The sequence below is a fragment of the Lactuca saligna genome, chromosome 4, assembly GCF_052625555.1.
Source record: "Lactuca saligna cultivar CGN05327 chromosome 4, ASM5262555v1, whole genome shotgun sequence".
NCBI classification, from domain to species: Eukaryota; Viridiplantae; Streptophyta; class Magnoliopsida; order Asterales; family Asteraceae; genus Lactuca; species Lactuca saligna.
In genome coordinates, this window is record NC_136420.1 from 223,569,329 (window position 1) to 223,591,021 (window position 21,693).

Consider the following 21,693-nt stretch of genomic DNA (forward strand, 5'->3'; position numbering starts at 1 on the left):
AGTCCAGATCTAGGTTCCATATCTCCATGGGACCTCTCATACTTCTAATTCAAGCCAATAAATGCAAGAAGAAACCCTAGATTTGGCACATCAACACAAAACACGAAGTTTGGCTCTGAAAATTACCTCAAGAAGACTCCCTTGGTGAAGTAGCAACAGATCCAAGCTCCCCAACTCTTCAAGCTTGATCCTCTCCCTCCTTTCCCTGCAATATCCCACAAAATAATGAACAAAAATCCTCCAAGCACTCTCACAAGGGCTCACAGACGTATGGGGGTTCTTAGGGTTCAAGGTGGCCGCATATGAGGACCATAAGGTCCTTTAAATAGGGCTTAGGGCTGGGAAATTAGGGTTTCATTAAACAGCGCGGACTCTCCGAGTCCATCCCTTGGACTCGCCGAGTCCAGATGCGAACCCCCGCCCAAAACCGCGACCTGAATCGGTGAGTTCGACCTCCAACTCGCCGAGTCCCCTCACAGAATGTCAAAAATATATGAAATGAAGATACCTGGGGATCCGGGCTGTTACAATTCTCCCCCACTAGAATAAGACTTCGCCCTCGAAGTCCCGCTAGGCAAATAGCTCCGGATGCTGCTCCCGCATCTCACGTTCCGGCTCCCAGGTCATCTCTGATCCCTTCCGATGCCGCCACTGAACCAATACCAGGGGTACCTCCTTGTTTCTCAAAACCTTGATCTTCCGATCTCTGATGGCTACAGGTCTTTCAGCATAATTCAGGCTTGCATCCACCTGAATATCCCCTAATGGAACCATCGCCGATTCATCGGCTATACATTTCCTCAGTTGTGACACATGGAAAGTATCGTGAATCTGTCCCAACTCTGCTGGCAAGTCTAAACGGTAGACCACCCGGCCCACCCTTGCGATCACACGGAAAGGACCAATATATCGGGGTCCCAACTTGCCCCTCTTCCTGAACCGAATCACTCCTTTCCAAGGAGAGACCTTCAGGAGTATGAGATCACCAACTTGGAACTCAAGCTCGGACCGTCGCCTGTCTGCATAACTCTTCTGTCAGCTCTAAGCGGTCAACAACCTTTTCCTGACCATCTGAATTTGCTCGGTCGTCCGAAGCACAATCTCCATGCTACCCATAACCTGCTGTCCCACCTCGCCCCAACAGATGGGGGTGCGACACCTCCGCCCATAAAACAGCTCAAAGGGGGGCATACCAATGCTCGAATGATGGCTGTTGTTATACGAGAACTCTGCTAAAGGTAGATAGGTGTCCCAGCTCCCTCCGAAGTCCAACACACATGCCCGAAGCATGTCCTCGAGTGTCTGAATTGTCCGCTCACTCTGACCGTCAGTCTGAGGATGATATGTCATACTGAAATGTAATCTAGTACCCAACTCCTCATGGAATTTCTTCCAGAACCTGGAAGTGAAATGCACGTCGCGGTCCGAGATAATCGAGATCGGCACCCCGTGTCGAGATACTACTTCCCTCACATATAACTCGGCCAACTTCTCCGCAGAAGAGCTCTCACTAATGGCTAGAAAATGAGCGCTCTTTGTCAGTCGATCCACGATCACCCAAATCGCATCGACTCCTCTCGCCGTTCAGGGTAACTTGGTGATGAAATCCATAGAGATTTGTTCCCACTTCCATTCGGGAATGTCTAGCGGTTGCAGCTTACCGTGCGGTCGCTGGTGCTCGGCCTTGACCTGCCGACAGGTCAAGCACCTCTCGACGAACCAAGCGACATCCCTTTTCATACATGGCCACCAGTACTCTTTCTTGAGATCCAAATACATTTTCGTAGCACCAGGATGAATCGAGAATTTTGATCGATGTGCTTCCTCCATCAAAATAGTGCGCGCACCGCCCACAAACGGCACCCAAATCTGTCCCTGAAAAGTCATAAGCCCTCGATCATCCGTAACAAATCCTGATACCTGACCTACAACCCGTTCTTTCTTTTGGTGTTCCGGCTTCGCAGCCTCCATCTGATCCCCTCGAATAATATCTAGGATCGGGGTCAAAACCGTCAATCTCATACAAATGTCTCGGATCGGGGCGCTATCCGCCCTACGGCTCAATGCGTCGGCTACCACATTAGCCTTGCCCGGGTGGTACAGGATCTCACAATCGTAATCCTTCACCACATCCAACCACCTCCTCTGTCGCATATTTAGATTTGGCTGATCCATCAAGTATTTCAAGCTCTTATGGTCCGTGTAAATCGTACACCGAACCCCGTACAAATAGTGTCGCCAGATCTTGAGGGCAAACACCACCGCCCCCAATTCCAGGTCGTGCGTGGGATATCTTGACTCATGGGGCTTCAACTGCCTCGAAGCGTACGCTATCACATGACCCCTCTGCATAAGTACCACCCCCAAACCCGATATAGAGGCATCACAGTATACCACAAAATCCTCCATCCCTTCCGGGAGTGCAAGCACTGGAGCCTCGCACAATTTCTGACGAAGCGTCTCAAATGAAGACTGCTGCTCCGGTCCCCATGAAAACGTGACACCCTTCCGGGTCATCCTAGTAAGTGGCACGGCGATCTTGGAAAAATCCTTGATAAATCTGCGGTAATATCCAGCCAAACCCAGAAAGCTCCTGATCTCGGTGGGCGATCTCGGCACCTCCCACCTCAACACCGCCTCAATCTTGGCTGGGTCGACCAATATCCCTTTCTGGTTCACAAGGTGCCCGAGGAACTGGACCTCTCGTAACCAGAAATCACACTTGGAGAACTTGGCATACAGTCTCTCCGATCTCAAAACCCCAAGAATCTCCCGCAAATGTTCCTCATGCTGGTCCCTAGTCCTCGAATACACTAAAATATCATCGATGAATACGATCACCGACCGATCCAGCATCGGTCAGCACACTCGGTTCATAAGATCCATGAACGCGGCCGGGGCATTGGTGAGCCCAAAAGGCATCACCACAAACTCATAGTGCCCATAACGAGTCCTAAAAGCAGTCTTTTGGATATCCTCCTCGCGAACCCTCATCTGATGATATCCCGACCTTAAGTCAATCTTGGAAAACCAAGAGGCCCCTACAACTGATCGAACATATCGTCGATCCTAGGTAACGGATATCGGTTCTTAACCGTCAACTTGTTCAACTCCCGATAATCGATACACATCCGATGGGAACCATCCTTTTTCTTGACGAACAAAATCGGCGCTCCCCAAGGCGAGCTACTCGGTCGAATAAATCCCTTTCCCAACAGCTCCTGAAGCTGCGAGGATAATTCCTGCATTTCCGGCGGAGCGAGACGATAAGGCTCCTTGGCGATGGGCGCCGCTCCCGGAACCAAATCGATACGAAACTCCACTTGCCTCTCCGGAGGCACACCTGGTAACTCTTCGGGGAACACATCCGAAAACTCACATACGACCGGAACGTCATCAATCGAATTGGGCCTCTCCGCGGTCACTCGAGTATCCCTCACATAGGCTATGAATCCATCACAGCCCTGCTACAAACTCTGCCTCGCCCTGGCCGCTGAACAAAACGCCGACCCACACCGGGTCCCCTCGCCATAAACCGTGAGCACTCCCCCACTAGGGTCTCGAATCATCACCAGCTGTCTCTCGCAGTCAATGACTGCTCCAAACTTGCTCAACCAATCCATACCCACGATAATGCAAACATCCCCCATAGCTATAGGGACCAAGTCTATAGGAAACTCAACCCCAAAAATCTCGAGCACGCATCCTCGAATCACCTCGGTGGCGTATACCGCTCTTTCATCCGCTATAGAAACTCGCAGGGGACGACTCATCGTCTCCCGATCGATATCGAGGTGCTGGCTAAAAGCCAACGAAACAAAAGACCAACTCGCACTCGAGTCGAATAATACCAAAGCAGGCACATGATTCACAAGAAAAGTACCTAAGCAGATAGTAATATAAGCATAATATCTCAGCATAAATGTAAATACATGAAAGAATACCTACCGGCCACGACATCAGGCGTCGCGCGAACCTCCTCCGCAGTCAACTGGAAAGCTCTCCCACGAGCCTTCGAAGCCTCAGTCTTCACTGGCCGAACCTCAGGAACCCTGGCAGCAGGTGAAGATCCCTGACGAAGCTGGGGGCACTCGGCCTTCCGATGGCCAGTCTGGTTGCAATGGAAGCAAACCATGAATCCCTTGGGGCAATCCCTCGCAATGTGCCCCTCCTTGCCACACTTGTAGCAAGCACCCGATCGACATGCCCCCTCGTGACCCTTGCCACACTTCCCACAAGTGCGGCTCTTCTGACCTCCGAATCTCAAATCAGCGGACTTGGTCCGCTTGGCTGCCGGCTGAGACTGAGCCGGCCGCCGATCCACCCGTTGAGACTCGGCCTCCTCCCTGGCTTGGGTCTCCAACTCGATCTCACGCTTCCTGGCATTCGCCTGAAGCTCCGCAAAAGTCTGATATGACGAGTTCGATACGAACTCCCGGATATCTCTCCTCAGCACTCCCAAATACCGGCTCATCCGAGCCTGCTCCGTGGACACCTGCTCGGGGCAGAACATCGCCCTCTCATGAAACTTCCGCGTGATCACCGTAACCGAATCATTACCCTGCTTGAGGGTCAAGAACTCCTGAACCAACCGTTCCCTCTCCACCGGGGGAACATACTCGTCTCTGAACATAGCAGTGAATCTCTCCCAGGTCACGGCTGAAACCTCCACAAGAGTGAAGTTCGCCGTCACGAACTTCCACCAATCCTTTGCTCCCAGGCAGAGCTGGTTCAAGGCGAACCGTACCCTCAGATGCTCCAAACATGAACAAGTATAGAAGCATCCCTCGATATCAGCAATCCATCTCATTGCAGCAATCGGATCCTGCGTCCCGTCAAACTCTGGTGGCTTCGTGTTGCTGAACTCCCGGAACAGCAACGAGTCACCCCCCTGTGGTCTGGCAGCGGCCACATCTGCGGTAGCTGCAGCGGCGGCAGCCTCAGACAACGCGGCGTATCGCTCATCAAACGTCTCCATCAGCGTGGTCTTAATAGACCCAAACATCTCCGGAATCTCGGCCCGGATCGTTGCAGCTACCTCCTCATGAATCATCTGACGAAGCTCCTCGTCAATCACTCCACTCGTACCAAGTCTGTGTCGTGGTCCAACCATGATGTCTCTGAAATACAACATAAAAATATCAGAGACTCCACCGGCATAATCGCACACGATAACGCAGTCCCGCTCAGTTTCCGATACTTAGAGATTCTTACTTGGGCTGCCCACTGACCCGATGTCCTTGGTAGTACGGGCCCAATACTACCAATTACATCGCGTCGGTATTCACCCCAAGTCCTCCTCCCCAAACCCCGGATCCTGAGCACTCTATTCTTGTCATACACTAGTTACCCACTCGCTCTCAAGCACCTCATAGAAACAGGTTTCCCTAGACTAAGGCATCACAAAATCAGGCCACTCTAGTCCTAATATGTATACCTAGTCCACTAGCATGCGTATCATATCATAACATGTCTCATAACACATATTGTAAGAGTATTTTGGGGATCTTTACCGTTCGGGCGCTGGCTGACCGTACACACTTTTTCTTCTTTGGTCGTCTCACTTATCAAAAATTTATTATTTATTTATTTATTTATATTTTTTTTTAAAATTTTCTCAAATCCCCGGTTTGAGTTCAGTTACGCCCGAAGGTGTACCCGAATCCCTCAAACCAAGGCTCTGATACCAACTTGTAACGTCATAAAATTTCCAACCAAAAATTTTCATTTTTACAACCATCAAAACATGAGTAATAAGTTTAGATTCCAAAGTAACAATGTAGTCACAACCGATTACATAACAAAAGATAACAAAATAGTTTCCCCGAGTGTGTGTACGGTCACGCTGGCGCCTTCCCACGGTCCTCACTAGTACCTGAAACACATAATACACAACTGTAAGCATAAAGCTTAGTGAGTTCCCCAAAATACAACATACGCACATACGCCTTTCCAGGCCTTGACCTTCCGGTCCTTGTGTCTCAGGGGACTTCCGTCCCGACTGGGTAAACCTTCCGGTCCTACCCACGTCAACCTTACAGTCCATATGACCACGCCTTCCAGCCCATATCATGTTGCCTTCCGGCCCAAATCAAGCATATCATACATGGCACATATAACAAATAACTTAACACACATAACGCATATATCTCATATCATATTCGACCTTCCGGTCACACAGTCAAAACCCTTCCGGGTACAGTATAGTGAGAAGACTCACCTCGTACGCCTCGCTAAGTCGCTAATCGTAAATCCTGAAATCACTCGAGCTCGAACCCTCGAGCTGCAATCCTCCTATGATATTATAAATCTATAATTATTACTTATACCACAAAGGTGGGCCATCCTTATCAAGTCAACACAGGTTGACTTGGTCAATCGTCTTTAATCAATTTGGACCGGACTCGGCGAGTGCACACTAGTGACTCGGCGAGTCTACGCATTTTAATCAACTATCAAGGTTTTTCCCTTTTAACTCGTCGAGTACTCCCTCGACTCGACGAGTTCCCCCTGGGCCTGAATCACAGGGCCACCGCGACTCAACTCGCCGAGTCGAAGGTCAACTCGGCGAGTCCCAACCTGACTCGGTCCACCTGTCAAAACCTTTCCAACTCTCTGCGACTCACTGAGTCGCCCTCAACTCGGTCCGGACTACACACAGGATGGTCTCAAGGACAATCTTCAAGCGACTCGTCGAGTCTGTTCTTCAGACTCGGCGAGTCCATGCCATGCACCAGCTAAAACTGGCTTTTGCGGTTAGATCCGTTCCATACATACATAGATCTGGCCTTCCCAAGCTTATTTGTCACATAAAGTCTCGGTCTTGGTTGCCATGCAATGCATACAAGGCTTATTTTGAAGAAAGAACCTCTAATATGGCAAGTTTAGCTTCTAACTCAAAAGAATGGACATAAAGCTTGTCATAAGGGGTCTCCTGGACCTGCTAAAGTCCAGATCTAGGTTCCATATCTCCATGGGACCTCTCATACTTCTAATTCAAGCCAAGAAATGCAAGAAGAAACCCTAGATTTGGCACATCAACACAAAACACGAAGTTTGGCTCGAAAATTACCTCAAGTAGACTCCCTTGGTGAAGTAGCAACAGATCCAAGCTCCCCAACTCTTCAAGCTTGATCCTCTCCCTCCTTTCCTTGCAATATCCCACAAAATAATGAACAAAAAGCCTCCAAACACTCTCATAAGGGCTCACAGACGTATGGGGGCTCTTAGGGTTCAAGGTGGCCGCATATGAGGACCATAAGGTCCTTTAAATAGGGCTTAGGGCCGGGAAATTAGGGTTTCATTAAACAGCGCGGACTCGCCGAGTCCATCCCTTGGACTCGCCGAGTCCAGACGCGAACCCCGCCCAAAACCGCGACCTGACTCGGCGAGTTCGACCTCCAACTCGCCGAGTCCCCTCACAGAATGTCAAAAATATATGAAATGAAGATACCTGGGGATCCGGGCTGTTACACATCACTAGAAAGAGCTTCACGTAACACACTTTTACGGTCTTCAGTAGGTAAATGATGTCTTTTGATATGTGAAATCATACGGACAATCCTTTTACTTCCTACCTCACCATTTGGGCAACAATGGAAGCTTTTGAACGTGCACAAACAAATATCACTCGAACTTGTGGAAGAAGAAGCCATACAAGAGAACAAGCCTCGAGATGAAGCTAAAACTCTGAAGCAATATTAAACAAGGAAGGGAAGGAAATGGCACACCAACACAATGTTAGTGTGCACAATAAGCATCCAAACTAAGCAAACTACATTATCTTGAACAACAAGGCGGCAGCACGAGAAAAACTGGTTTAGGCATTTTATCAAACACTTAGTGGGCAGCAAAATTGGCTTCTTAGAATATCATTTTCTTCCATTGAATCATCAGTCCAAAATCTCTATTTGAATGAAGATAATCCTCAAAGCATTCCTTACTTAAACCCACCAGCAAAATTTTGACTAAATAAATTTAAACAGATGACCAGAATTATCAACCCCACTCCTCATACGCCATCAATATATTAATCCATTCCATCTCTTCTTTCCTTGACCACCCCCAATTTCAATTTGTATAACATCACCACTCTCAATTCTCAAATGGGTATTTGTGTCGGAAAGCCTGCCAATGTTGCTCATGCGTCTTATGGTCAATTTCTTGGTATGGATAATTACAGTAGTAATACTCTTGCTCACGCGTCTTCTAGTTAATTATATGTGTATTAGTTATAACTAAGGAAGAGATCCATGCTCTCTATGGGTCAGGAGAGGTTTTTTTTTGTTTAATTGTGCAAGCTATGTAAAAGTCGATTAGGTTGTATTGATTGGTACTTTTACCAAAAATAGTATTCTACCTATGTTTCTTTAAATATATAAGCAAAATACAAACAAATTTTTACAAATTCATACCTATAAAGTAGGTTCTTATTATGGTTAAAAACTATAAGTACATTGGTCTTATAGGAATACTGCAAACTTGCGGATCTTTTGTTGCTTTCCAGAATAGCTATTTCAATTATACGAACCTTATTCTTACTTGAAAATACAAACAAAATTTTCCAAATAAAAAATTCAATATTTTGAAGTCTCCATGGCTTTTCCTCAAACCCATCAATATAGAAAAGAAATCATTGAATTGGAGCAAAAACAATTTATAAAAATAAAACCCAAGATAAACATAGATTCTACACTTTCTGTTTAAAAAAATAAGGACCAACCTTACCAAAGTTCTTGCACTCGAGAACTACTGAAAAAACACATGTTAGTAAAACTGCAATGTAATCCATGTACATGACACATGTGATATGCCAATGTAAAAAACTTTCTTTCGTCACTTGTAGATGTTCCCCCACCCCCATTATAGGATTATTGGTGTTGAAAGAGTTCAGCACGGAAGAAAATTAAAATGTTTGTTTCCCTGCTAAATATAGGTAAAGTCAGATTTCATAGGATTTGAATCAAATTAATCATCAATTGTTTATCTGGGAAACTTGACTTATTGTGATCTTAAACTACCAAAGCAAGAATAAAAATCTTCCTACTTGTATACCTGATGCATTCGGGGTCATCAAGGAGCTTCTGACCCTCAAAAGGTAAGCAAATTTGTGCCCAAACATGTGACCTTCAACAGTTTACTAAGGAGGACGAAGCATGAAGAAAATTTGATTGGCTTTGACTGATTTACCCTCACAGATGGGATGCCTTTGGTTTCTAATATTGTACCCTCGTGGACTAAAGAGAATGAAGTCACTGAACCGACATCAGGGATGTATGAAGGTAAGGAAGTTACAACCTCTTTTACTTCATACCTCTAATCTAATTTACCCTTGTTTCAGTGGAGTATTCCAAATAAGCAATATTTGACAATCACTTTGAAAATGCACGTCATAAGCATCCAAAACATAAGTAGTACTAAAGATTGATGGTTAGATAGAAAACCCTTACTTGTAAATTCAATCCCTTGTTTTGGCTGCAATTAGGAAGAATGAAAGAAGAAATCAGAGAGAATTATGAAAGAGAGAAGGAGAGGTGGAATTGAAATGAGTGAGAAGGTTGGAGAGGAAAGCAATCAACTGAGAGGCGGTGATGGGTCGATCCCTCTACTTCCATATGACACATCATCGTCAGTTTATCTGGTTGTAATCAGAAAAGATAAAAATAAATAAAAACATAACATATGTGGAGTGTACTGGTATGGTAATCTCTCAGGACACCAAGTTATATCTAAGAAGCTTAAATCATGGAATTAGAATAGAATGAGCAATAAATTTTATGACATTGGTTATTTAGAAAACATTATCATAGTAAACAACTTCAAAATTTAATTATACACGTTTCAATCTTTGGCAAAGGAAGTGGTTGGAAATTTCAGAAAAGCAACCTGAAGTAAACATTAAAAAGCTTTAAACATCAAACCGTCATCAGGAAAATAACCTAATCCCCAATGATGATTTGGTATTTTATTAATTGAAATCGGAAAGCAAATGCAAAATTAATCCCAAGTTAAACATACATTGAAGATTAAATAAACTATCATTTGGAAAACTACTACAAAAGCATATACATACCTCACAAGTTCAAGGGCTCTTTTGCGAATTGAAGCATCTGAATCCTGAATAAAAAAGGAGTACTTACTATTTATATACATGCAATTGTGCAGTATTTGTGTGGGTCAGGGGAAGCCCAACCACCAGAGAAACAACCCATCGCCGACAATAGCTAAATGAAGGAGGTGGAGGCACAGCTTTCGCAACACTCAACATTTGCTGCTTTATGATCTGAAACCAAAATCAACATAAGGGACTAAAGTAATTCATATCAAAATAATGATAAGAAATCGAAATGAAATGAAAAAAAAATCACAAACCTCTTGAACCCTATTCTCCATTGGATTTGATTTTTCTTCACCACCGACGGGACCATAGCTCCGATTTCTCCCACCGGCAACCCTCTTCCGATCTCGCTCCATACCACAACTGTCGGCGCCAGCTGCTACCTCCATTTCCTATCCGGTAAGTCCCACCTCCGATGTTGGTTTTTCTGTTGACATTGCATCTAATGAATATATGGTTTTTTTTCCGATATTGGGAGTAAGCAATCGAGCCTTATTTCCAGGGACAGGATAATAAACACCCAAATGCTAAAAGCGTGAGAATGGCATACCTCGGAACATAAATCGCAAAAAAGAGGATGAATGAGTGCGCATTTGGAATTTCAGAGCATAAATTAATGATGGGATTCAAGTCTTCATAAGTCCTACAACCGAGCCATAGACAAATTTTGTGAAAATTTGAACCCATCATGAAGAATAAGAAGAAGAAAGCAAAGCGGAGATGTACCAACTTTAGGTCTGAAGGGCCCCCAAACCCGGAACGACCATGGGTGGTGGAGTGTATGAAATCGACGACCATCTGAACCGGATCCGGAGACGCCTTCTAATTGGAGGTAAGCCTTCAAACGATGTAGGCCTCCTCACTCCTCACGTAACCAACAATCAATTAAAGTATTGAACCAAAGAAAGCCCCAATCGATTAGAGGTGGTAGGAGGGATACTTGGATTTAATTGATTCGTGGAATTACTTACGACCACCAGATAAAGCAGCTTACGAAGCCGATCGTTTTGCGGGTACCAATAAATAATCAATAAAAGCGGTAGGGTTTAAGCGGGGAAGGTAAGATAATTGCGTTGGAGAAGAAAGATACAAAAGGATATACGTCTACTGAGAGCGGTGGATGGTGTAACTAAGGTATAAGCGGTGGTACACATATATAACACCTTTAATCCATTGTGTAATCACTACAAAAAGTCGAAAGGAAACTAAAAAGAAAAAAATAAAACAAAATAAGAAGGGTTGGTCCAATCAACATTGAATAGGAAACTCTTATTTTATATAATTATACAATATATAATTGGTGTATTGGAAGATGAAAGAAGGAAATCAATAGTAGTTGAAACGAGTCAAACACACCCAAACCTGTCGATACAAATAACGAGTCGAACGCGTTTTTTAAATTTTTATTTTTCTAAGAATAATTTCCTAAAAAACTATAAAATTTTCTACAAGGAATCGCACCTAAATGCTGGTTCCCACTTACTCCGGTTCGCATGTTCCTCCTCGCCTCCTCTCTCATTCTTATGTACGAATTCTCTTTTCCTCGAGCCTCCCCACCGCTTAAATTTTGGTTGCGTGTAAGCAAAGGAGAGAGCTTCTGAAACTTTCCAATTTCTCATCTAGACCTTCAAACTCTCAAGCTATTTCTTTTTGGCCCCAAACTCTTGATACTTTAATGTTAACATTTATCTCTTATTTCGAGATACCAAATACTTTTATCAGTATTTCATTACAAGTTATTGTTTTCATAATTAACACTTCAAGAATATTAGTAATTTCATCTTCAACATGCATACTATTGACGTAAACTACAATGGTTTTTTTAGGAATCCATAGCATGTTCATGTGGTCTAATAAAGACAACATGCGATGTTGGTTTTAGGAAAATGATGTTCAAAGATTTAGTAAGAATTCATCAAAAAAAACTAAGAGCAGATTAATTAAATTGTTCATATGGTTTGGTCAAAATTATATTATTGATCTTTTTATGATCCTTGTGTAAAATAAAAACTATGGACAAATGTGTAATTTTATCCAAAACATGAAAATGATTTCATAATTTACTCAAAAACTAAAGGTGTTAATATATATACCCTCACATAAAATAATAATAAAAAAAAATCAACACACTCACAAGAAGATACACCAAGTAATCTGAGATACATATAGAATAAAACAAAATTAATTATGTCTAAACGTACAATGTTGTACCATTTTGTTCTTGGATAGAGATAAAGCAATGAGAAATCTTCAGAAAAATCTTAATATTTTCGTAAAAGTTTCACTTTAATCCCAAATTTTATTTTTTTTAATAAAAAACCCAAAAAATCAGCTAAATCTTACAATTTAACCCGTTATGACATTTTCAACAGGTAACCGCTTACGTGGCATGTCAAGCTGGATTGGGATGCTGACATGGCAACTAAAGTGGCATGACACGTTAGCCATTAAACCTTAAAAAGGGCATTACGCAGAAGAAGTAGCCAACACGGTTCGAACTTGGAACCTCACCAACCAAACAAAACGCCACTAGTTGGTCACTTTTTCGTTTTGGGGGATAGAGGTCCCGTGTTCGAATCCCATTCTCCCCGGTTTTCTAGCTTTAAAATCATATTTCTTTGAACTTTAAGTAAATTAAATAAACAAAATATATATATATATATAGTGAAGGTAGAAAAGCAAATAGATCTTCTAATCCAAATGGTAAGGCGTGAGGGTGACATAGGAGGTCTCCGGTTCAAAACTTGCCCCATATGATCTTTGTTAGTAATTTGTTTTTTTAAGTGTATTGAATTAGAAAGCCACGTCAGCGACCCCTTCAAGCTTGGCATGCCACGGCTTGTTGGATTTTTTTATTTAAAAAAAAAAATTTGAGATTTAAGTGTAACTTTTTCCAAAATAATTGGATTTTTTTTGAAGATTTCCTATGAAGCAATTGTTAGACTTTTATAATATTTATAGATTTTTTGTATATAATGTTCAAATGGGTCACAAATTTTTTTTTTAAACAGCAAATATACTAAACTACTTCTAAATTATTTCATTTATATTTACTGTGGAACTTGAACCCTTAATCTCAAGAAGAAATGACAACACTCAGAAGGATTTAAGAGACTTGGCGACCCTTAATATTGCTACAAGTGATGTGGGTATACAATAGTGACGTAGCTACATGAAGCGGTGGAGATACTACAGTATCCTCAAAAAATTATTTTTTATATATAAAAAATTATTTGTATATATGTTTTATATTATTGTACTACTAACTAAAATGGTGGCATCATGTTTTTTTTTAATGCAATGAATAACTGCATAAAATATATATTGACAATGTTTGTACCCCGCATCAAAATTTTTGTTCTGCCAACGGTACATAAGATATCAAAGTCAATACTATCAAATCTTGTCGAGGATGATTAATATTTCTTAAGCTCACACCTTACAATGACACCCATAATAGGAATCATCTAACAAAACGTGCATAAGATTTGAATTTCAAGTCAAATGACACTCACGCTATATACCTTGGTTCTAAAAAGTGCGTCATGGCGCGCCTCAAGGTATGCCATGGCGCAAAGCGTGATTTAGCCGTTACGAAAACGTTCAAGGCGGGTTTGTTAAGCGTGATGCCAAAATAACGTGTCAAAGCGTGCCTTATCGCGTTATGGCGCGAGTTTTTTTCAAGGTGCGGGTTTTTTCGATTTTTTTTTTTGTCGGACCTAAAATAATTGAGTTTTTGTTAACTTTTTTATATTAAATATTAATATAACACTTCTAAAAACTTCATATATTTGATACAATTCAATAATTATATGATTTATCTATTTTAATGTATATAAAATAGTCACGCCTTGAAAAACATTATGGTTCACCAAGGCTTAGCATAACTTAACTTTGACCTCGCCGCCAAGTCACGCCTTCGTTTTTTAGAACCTTGCTATATACAAAAACTTGACAACATGCATTGCATTTGATGTACATTAGACTATTAGACTGACACTAGTAGACAAAAAATAACCCAAAAAATCCTTTTCGCACTCATTTGTTCATCCCTAGATATTGGCTTAAAAGCTTGTGTAGTGTTGCTTGTGTAGTGTTGTCTCTAGTTATAAACACAGGATAAGGACTGAAATATATAAATGATTCAAAAGGGAGATAACCGGACAATGAGGTTAAAGTGAAGGGACTATTTTTGTAACTTACACCGTACAAGTACCTACACCAACTTTGTCTCGAAGATCCCATTTACACATGCAAAGAGGCAAAAAAGTCAAACGTAAGAACAAGTCAAACCGAGGAATAAAAGTGTCGATAAGCACAACTGGACTTCAAGTTGATCGATTATTATATATTTCATCATTTCCTAATTATTGATATATAGATCGGAAAACCCTCATCTCATAAAGTCAACTGCCACCAGAAACGATCAAGAAAACCATTTATATCAGCTTCTTCTTCGAATTAAACCCCACAAATCAACTCCGGCGATGGTTGGTGCACCCATTTCTTCCTCCTCCTCCTCCTCCACCGCCGCCGCCATGGACTCATCTAGATACGCTCCACCTGCACAGGCATATGCAACACCTGGCGCCGCCCTTTCCACTGTCCAATCCTCCCATTACTCCGCCATGCCACAGCCAACAGCCACCCCTTACAACCCCATGCCAGCTTCCCCTTACGGCGGCATGCAACAACAAGCAGCCGCCCCTTACCCGGCTGTGCCACCACCAGGTCCGGCAACCCACTACCCTAGTGCACCTCCGGCGAACTATACAAACGCACCATCTGGCTATCCTACAGCGCCTCCTGGTATGTCTGGATCTTCCCCTTTCCCATCTTACCCTCCGAATTCAAACCCTATGGCTTCACTTTTACCATCTTACCCTCCAAATTCTGCTTACCCTCCTACCGGATCAAACAATTTTCCCGGAACATACCCTCCAACTTCCGGTAACTCAACTTATCCTCCTACTTCATCCCCTTTTCCTAATTACCAAAATGCCACCGCCACATACCCACCCTCAGCCGCCACATATCCACCACAGACAACGTACCCACCACCATCAACAGCCACGTATCCACCACAGACATCCACGTATCCACCACCACAAGCCGCCACGTATCAACCACAGTCGACATATCCAGCACCACAAGGCTACCCTCAACAGTCGGCACCACCAGCAAATTCAGGGGTCTGGCCACCACCTCCTTCCATCGGAGTGTATCCACCACCACCACCACAGTACTAAACTCTCATTGTGATAAATGCAAGAAAAAGCAGAGTACTTTTATTTATTTGTGCATTATAGCATCTCTATTTTCATTGCTTCTATTACATGAGCTTTATACTTTTGAATAACTTATCCAATTATAACATTGTATTTTTCAACTTTGAAATAAATTGTTCAATATTTGGGTCAAATTACTATAACTGTGTAGATTTATTTGAAGTAATTGAAAGAAATGAAAGCTAAATGTAATAATAAACAAAGCAATGAGAGTCTTTATATATCTTGTATTCATCCAAAATATCCTTTTTGGTGTCTGTATCATTGAGCTTAATAAGCCCTGTTTAGAGGATAAACAACATCCGATTTACCTTTTTTTTTTTTAATGAAAACTTGTTTTCAATTTATTGATCTTAATTTCAAACCATGTATGAAATCTTGTTTCCTCTAATTTCGATCATGAAAATTTCAAATATTAGAATGCATAAATAAGTAAATAACAAGCTTCATAAAAACAAAAGCCATAAATGCAGACTGATTTTCGAATGCATGAAGACTAAATGCACAAAACAAGCACAAAATCAAAAAGTCAAACAAGAATTATAATGCAAACCAGAAAATTTCCAATCATTGACTCCGAGAGCCACCATTGAAACTTGACCACTTCCTCAAGGTTTTCCCAGCAATAAACCCTAATCTAGCTTTGAATGATGTTGATCTAGTAGTGGTATTGCTAGAACTGGCGCCACCACTTTCGCTGGCGGCAGGAGGGTTCTCCACCGCTCCATCACTGGCGGCATCCTGGCTTTCAACTTCGGTGGTGTCCAAATTGACAGCCAGTGACTCCCGACTAGCCCTCAACCACCCAGCACCATCACCGGTTACTCCACGACACTTCTTTACCTTAACTTTTACCAAATTAGGGCACCCACCTGCAAGTGCTTCCATTCCATGATCAGAAACAGGGCAACTCTTGATGCAGAGCTTCTTCAAAGCTGTGCATTTCTCAGCTATGCAGGAAATCTCAGCATCCCCAATTGTTTCACTCCCACATAATGCTAATCGCTCTAACTTCTGGCAATTTGTAGCTAGGAGTTCTAGACTGATACGAGTAGAATTAACACCGATAAGCACTAGCTCTTGAAGGTTAGGGCAGTGTTTGGAGACGCCAATCAACCCTTCATCGTTTATTCTGTTGGTTTTCCAGCCATCGATGTGAAGCTTCCTCAAAAGCTTACAGTTCTCAGCAACAGAAATTAACCCTAAATTTGAACAATCTGGTGTTTTCAAGATGTGCAAGATTTGCAGGTTTTGACAACGGGAAAGGGCTGTGAGCCCAGCATCACTCACCTGTAGCCTTTCCAGATGGACTTCGATCAATCCCTCGACGTGATCAGTAACAAGCTCCAGTAGTTTATCCCAATCTCCGGAACACCTAAACAGCTTTAGCGTTGTGAGATTTTTCGCCCCCATTATCAGTGGTCCAAAACACTGTGCATTGTAGAGATCCTTCAAGCAGATGAGTTTAAGAGATGATGCGGATAAACCAGGTCCAATTGGTTCCGCTGCCGCTGCTGCTGCCGCTCCCGCTCCGTCACTGATGCCACGTAATCGCTTCACCGATAATTCTTCTAGAGCCGAGCAGTTATCGAGGATAGCGTTCATTCCTTTAGCACCGAAAGTGCAAGATCCACATGAAAGCCTCTTCAAACCTTTGCAGTTCTTCGCAAAACTGATCATCCCTAAGTCCGTTAATTGTCGGCATGATCGGAGTTTGAGGCGCGTAAGGTTTTGGCAACGTTGAGAGATTAAAATTAGCCCTTCGTCACCGATGCTCACGGATCTACGGTCACATTTGAGGGAGAGTTTCGTGACGGAGTCAAATCGAGAGAAGAGAGACGGAACGACGGAAATTAGTTCCGATTCAGCGTTGAGAGAGAGACGGTGACGACTCTGTCCCTCGATTTCAAGCCACCGCCGGCAAACGAGTGAACATTGCTTCCGATCGCCGGATCCGAGTAACTGGAAAATGCAAGCCAGACACGCGTCTGGAAGAATTGATATATCTCCGGAATCACATTCTTCCTCCTGAACCTTTTCCTCCGTTAAAAACGAACGAAGTTCCTTGGGATCTTTAGGCGCTATCGCCATCGATCTGCAACTGTGATCGACGACGTTATCTTTTCGGCGATTAGCAATTCCGGTTGTAATTGAGTGTGACTGGCCCATCCACGGCGGAGACGGCGTCTATGTCAGGGCAATTGTCTCCGTCGGCGGCAGCAAATCACTGCTCACACTATTATTGTACATTTGAATTGGATGATGCTTTTTATCAAAAAGCGATGGAAAATGGACTTGAAAATGTGATTCAAACACGGATTTTAAAACCTTATTTTACTACTTCGATTTACGTGGCAGATAACTATGATGACGTTTACTGTTGAGTGGTTAGGATGTATGATCGAAGAAGGAGCAAGATAAAACTTGTGAAGGCGACCGCATTGGAACATAGCTCAGCGTTTATGGGACCTTTGACTGCTCATATGGTCTTCAGGAGAGTGTCATGGTGTGACGGAACATAGTGCCATGGTGGAATGATTATGATTTTGAAAAAACATAATTAAAAGAAAAAAGAAAGAAAGAAAGAATGTGCATAAATTTGGCTTATTCTATGTTTTTTTTAATGTTTTTTCAAAATCATATTTGTTTATAAAAAAAAATTATCATTATATATAAATATCATTAACATTTATAAAAATAAATAATTAATTAACTACTTTACCTTTATATCTTAATTTTAATTTGTTATTTTCCGATATCGAATAACAATTTTTATAGGAGTTTTCTATAAGTACTTTTTCTTTTTTCCAATTCCAACCTTTCATTTGAATTTTTGTCTTTTTTTTTCTCATTTTTTTTTTTTTAGTTTATTATTATTATTATTATAATTTCAATTTCCCTTATGTACAATATATTGTTCTGATTGGATCAAAAAAAAATTTAAATTTCAAGTTCCCTTACATAAGTATATTGTTCTAATTTGATCGATTTCTCTTTTTTCTTTTTAATTTTTTTTTTTTGGTTTAACCTGTTCTTGGTAACGCTACTTGATAACGTGTGGCGTTGTTTGTTGTTTTCTACCGCTTTCAAAGATACATGTCTTCTTTTTCAGAGATACATGTCTCTCTGTATATTCCACCAACAATGGCTCCCTTAATCAACCGATTTCCTGCGCCGTATTCCACTTTGAAGCTCCGATTTGGAAAGGTTGGAGAGATTTTTTGGGTTTCATGTTTCTGGTCTGTTTTCTTCTCTTGTGAGATGTCTGCCTCTATTATTTCACACCGATGGAGAAGAAGACGGCGAACCATCGTCGTCGTACCTTCGTCTGTAATTGAAGATCCAGGTCTTCATATTTGCAACCGATCAAATAGGTATTCCCAAATACCCATGAAAACTGACAATCAGTGGTATTCGGAGATCGACGAGTGCATGTGTCGACTTCTTAATCACAAAATCGGTACTTGTCTCTTGGTGCTGGAAGCCTCCGTTTGTCAAACGCTCTACTAGAGACACTTCTTCGCCATCGTTAGCGGATGACCCTAACTTCGACGCTAGAGTTTTACGACATACTGTGACTACAATCGACAACTACAACCGGAAAGCGTTCTATTTCCACGACTTCTCTTCTACTTCTTTACCGCTTCTCCATCCTAAAGCAATCAGCAGGCGGAAGTGGTGGTGGTGGTGTTATTTGGAGTAAGGAATGGAAGGGTTCTGTAGCAGGGGTATGCCAGGGGCACTGCTTCAATCAAATCACATCTACTACTATTGGAAATCTCGAAGCATGGACCTCCATCGACCGCTACTTTGATTGATCATATGCTTAATTTCTTGTGTATACAAATTTACAATACAGATTTCTGACTGAAATTGTGTTTCAATTGATTTATAGGCACAGATGAAATTTAAGGATAAACGGCCTTATACAAGCCAGGAAGGCCAATGTTGTGGATGCTACCCAAGGATTGGGCAACAAGGTATCAAATTTTATACTTTACTTCAAAAATCAACAAACAAACTAACCCATCTTCTTGAATATATATTACTAGATCATATAAGCTTGACATATGACAACCAATGAACAATAAACAGGTCTCATTTGAAGTTGCAAACAATTTGTTAGTGAGTCGGCTCATGTAGTTGCCCTCTTTGTAAAACAGCCCTAATTGCTGCTCCTCCCTGGAACCCATCACCAGACCATAGGAATGGAATGGATATTGCTGACTTTTCATATATTTGTTTTTTATATTTTTCATGATTCTTGACTTTTCACATATTTGTTTTTTACATTTTGTTAGGATTATGGAATGGATATTGCTGAGGCATCATGTCAAATGCTTGAGTTTATTAATCATTCCAACATAAAGGCCACAGATGACATTACAATTCAAGTACATATTTGATATTTCTATCAAATTTTAAGAAAATACACAACATATTAAACAACATAACGTTTTTTGTTGTCAGATTAGCAATAAAGTGAAAAGATGCACTTCAAACAAGAATGATACGGTGGCAGTGGCAGTGGCAGTGACACCATTTATTTTTGTAACGCCCCTAAACCAGAACGGTGGAATCGTTCGAGGGCGGTTGACTTCATGTAGTATCGTAACAGTTGAATACATAGTAAATAAAGTAAAACAACCATCATATATATAATTGAAAAGTTACATTGTTGAATGATACTTGCTTCAAATCAAATTACAATTTGATGAAAAAATGAGTTTTAAACTAACGCCTTAACATCACTTCTCCAAAAGCTGATGTTTACCTGTATTATTGAATCCCTAAGAAATACAAGTAGTTTTGAAAGAGCGTCAACAATTAAGTTGGTGAGTTCATAAGTATTTAATTTCAATGTTTGTATATGTTTGAAAACTCCTAGAAAAATCTCATATTTCCTACTAGTATAAAAGTAGTATTCTACCAAGACCCGACTATTTTGAATGTTTGCTTCTAGAAATCCAAAATTTTTCCATAAGTGTGTGGTAGTTTAAAAGTTCCAAAACTGTAATGCAATAGTGTTTTTCATGCCTAGAATAGTAGATTTATGTATGTATAGAATCACTAAGACATTTGATAACCCCGTAAATCAACGTGTTTTTTTAATACTCCATGTGAGTTTTATAACCATGCTATTGACCCAGACTGCCTATAACAACGTTCTTCAGGTGTTGGAATGTTATGATGTTTGTCACCTCAGACCTGTCGGTCTAACTGTAGCTAACAGTTTAGGTGCGGGATTGTCAATCTCGTATAGATCTATACACAAGTATTACGCTCTCCCTACAAGAGATTATGGTGTATAATACAGGACTTTAACTGCATACTTGAAAGTATGTGAAGTTGAATGGCTCAAAAAACTTAGTATCAAATAGATTTACGTATGAAGATTTCATTTGTTCTTGTGTATGAAATTATTTCCTTGATATAGTACCTATAGTATGTAAAATCTCATGATTTCTTTGTAAACTATACCTATTATAGTTTTTCTAAAAGTGTTTCGTTTGTATGGTAAACCCTAGTATAGTGTCGACTTTGTATGTAAAGTATAACATTTGTAATAATATTATTGAACATTTATACTCAAAATATAAATAAAGTGTTTGATATTTATATAACAACATGTTTTATTCCAAAAGGACAGGGTGTTATCGTGATATGTTGCATGAGAACATTTTCGTATGATAGTTATAAATCACATATGATTGATTATATAACAAAAAGTATAGCAAAAGATTGATGTTTTTCACACGAGGATAACTGTATGTTTACTTGTATCCCCCCCCCCCTTAAAATTGTATGAAAGTATTTACAAAGCATTTTAAAACGTAGTTGTAGGGGTATGAACTCACTTAATAGATCGAAGAAGGCGAGACAAAAACCAAGCAGAAATTCGACTGGAGAAAGTTGATTTCTCAGGATTCTCGGGAATCTCGAGAGCGCAAAACTTCCTTCGGAACTTGGATATGAAAACCGGGACTTTGGGATGGCTTCGAGGGTTTAAACGCAGAGCTTTGGGATGTCCATTCCTCTTAAGGCTTCACCCGCCACATTCCCTGTTTTCAAGGCTTCCTTCTGAGCTTCCTTGATTTGTGTGGATAGGTGTGAATGGATCGTCATGGTTAAGGATTTCACCCAACGGCCCGAGCATTCCTTTCGACTAAGAGCATCAGCTACCACATTCGCTTTTCCTGGATGATAACGAATTTCGCATTCGTAGTCATTTAACAATTCAACCCATCGTCTCTGTCTCATGTTGAGTTCTTTTTGGTCGAGAATGTG

At 41.5% G+C, this 21,693-nt stretch overlaps 1 long non-coding RNA gene and 1 pseudogene across 2 annotated transcripts; one reads left to right on the plus strand and one right to left on the minus strand.

The window, feature by feature from the left end:
- Positions 1-15,834: 15,834 nt before the first annotated feature.
- LOC145043350 (F-box protein At1g47056 pseudogene) lies at positions 15,835-17,712 on the minus strand (annotated as a pseudogene).
- A 686-nt stretch (positions 17,713-18,398) lies between these two features.
- On the plus strand, positions 18,399-20,089 carry LOC145039026 (uncharacterized). Of its 2 annotated transcripts, none has more exons than XR_013679691.1 (3): positions 18,399-19,385; positions 19,501-19,799; positions 19,876-20,089. It is a non-coding gene; the product is annotated as an uncharacterized LOC145039026 (long non-coding RNA). The 2 variants fall into 2 exon arrangements; XR_013679693.1 differs by having other exon boundaries at positions 19,707-19,799.
- Positions 20,090-21,693: the final 1,604 nt, after the last annotated feature.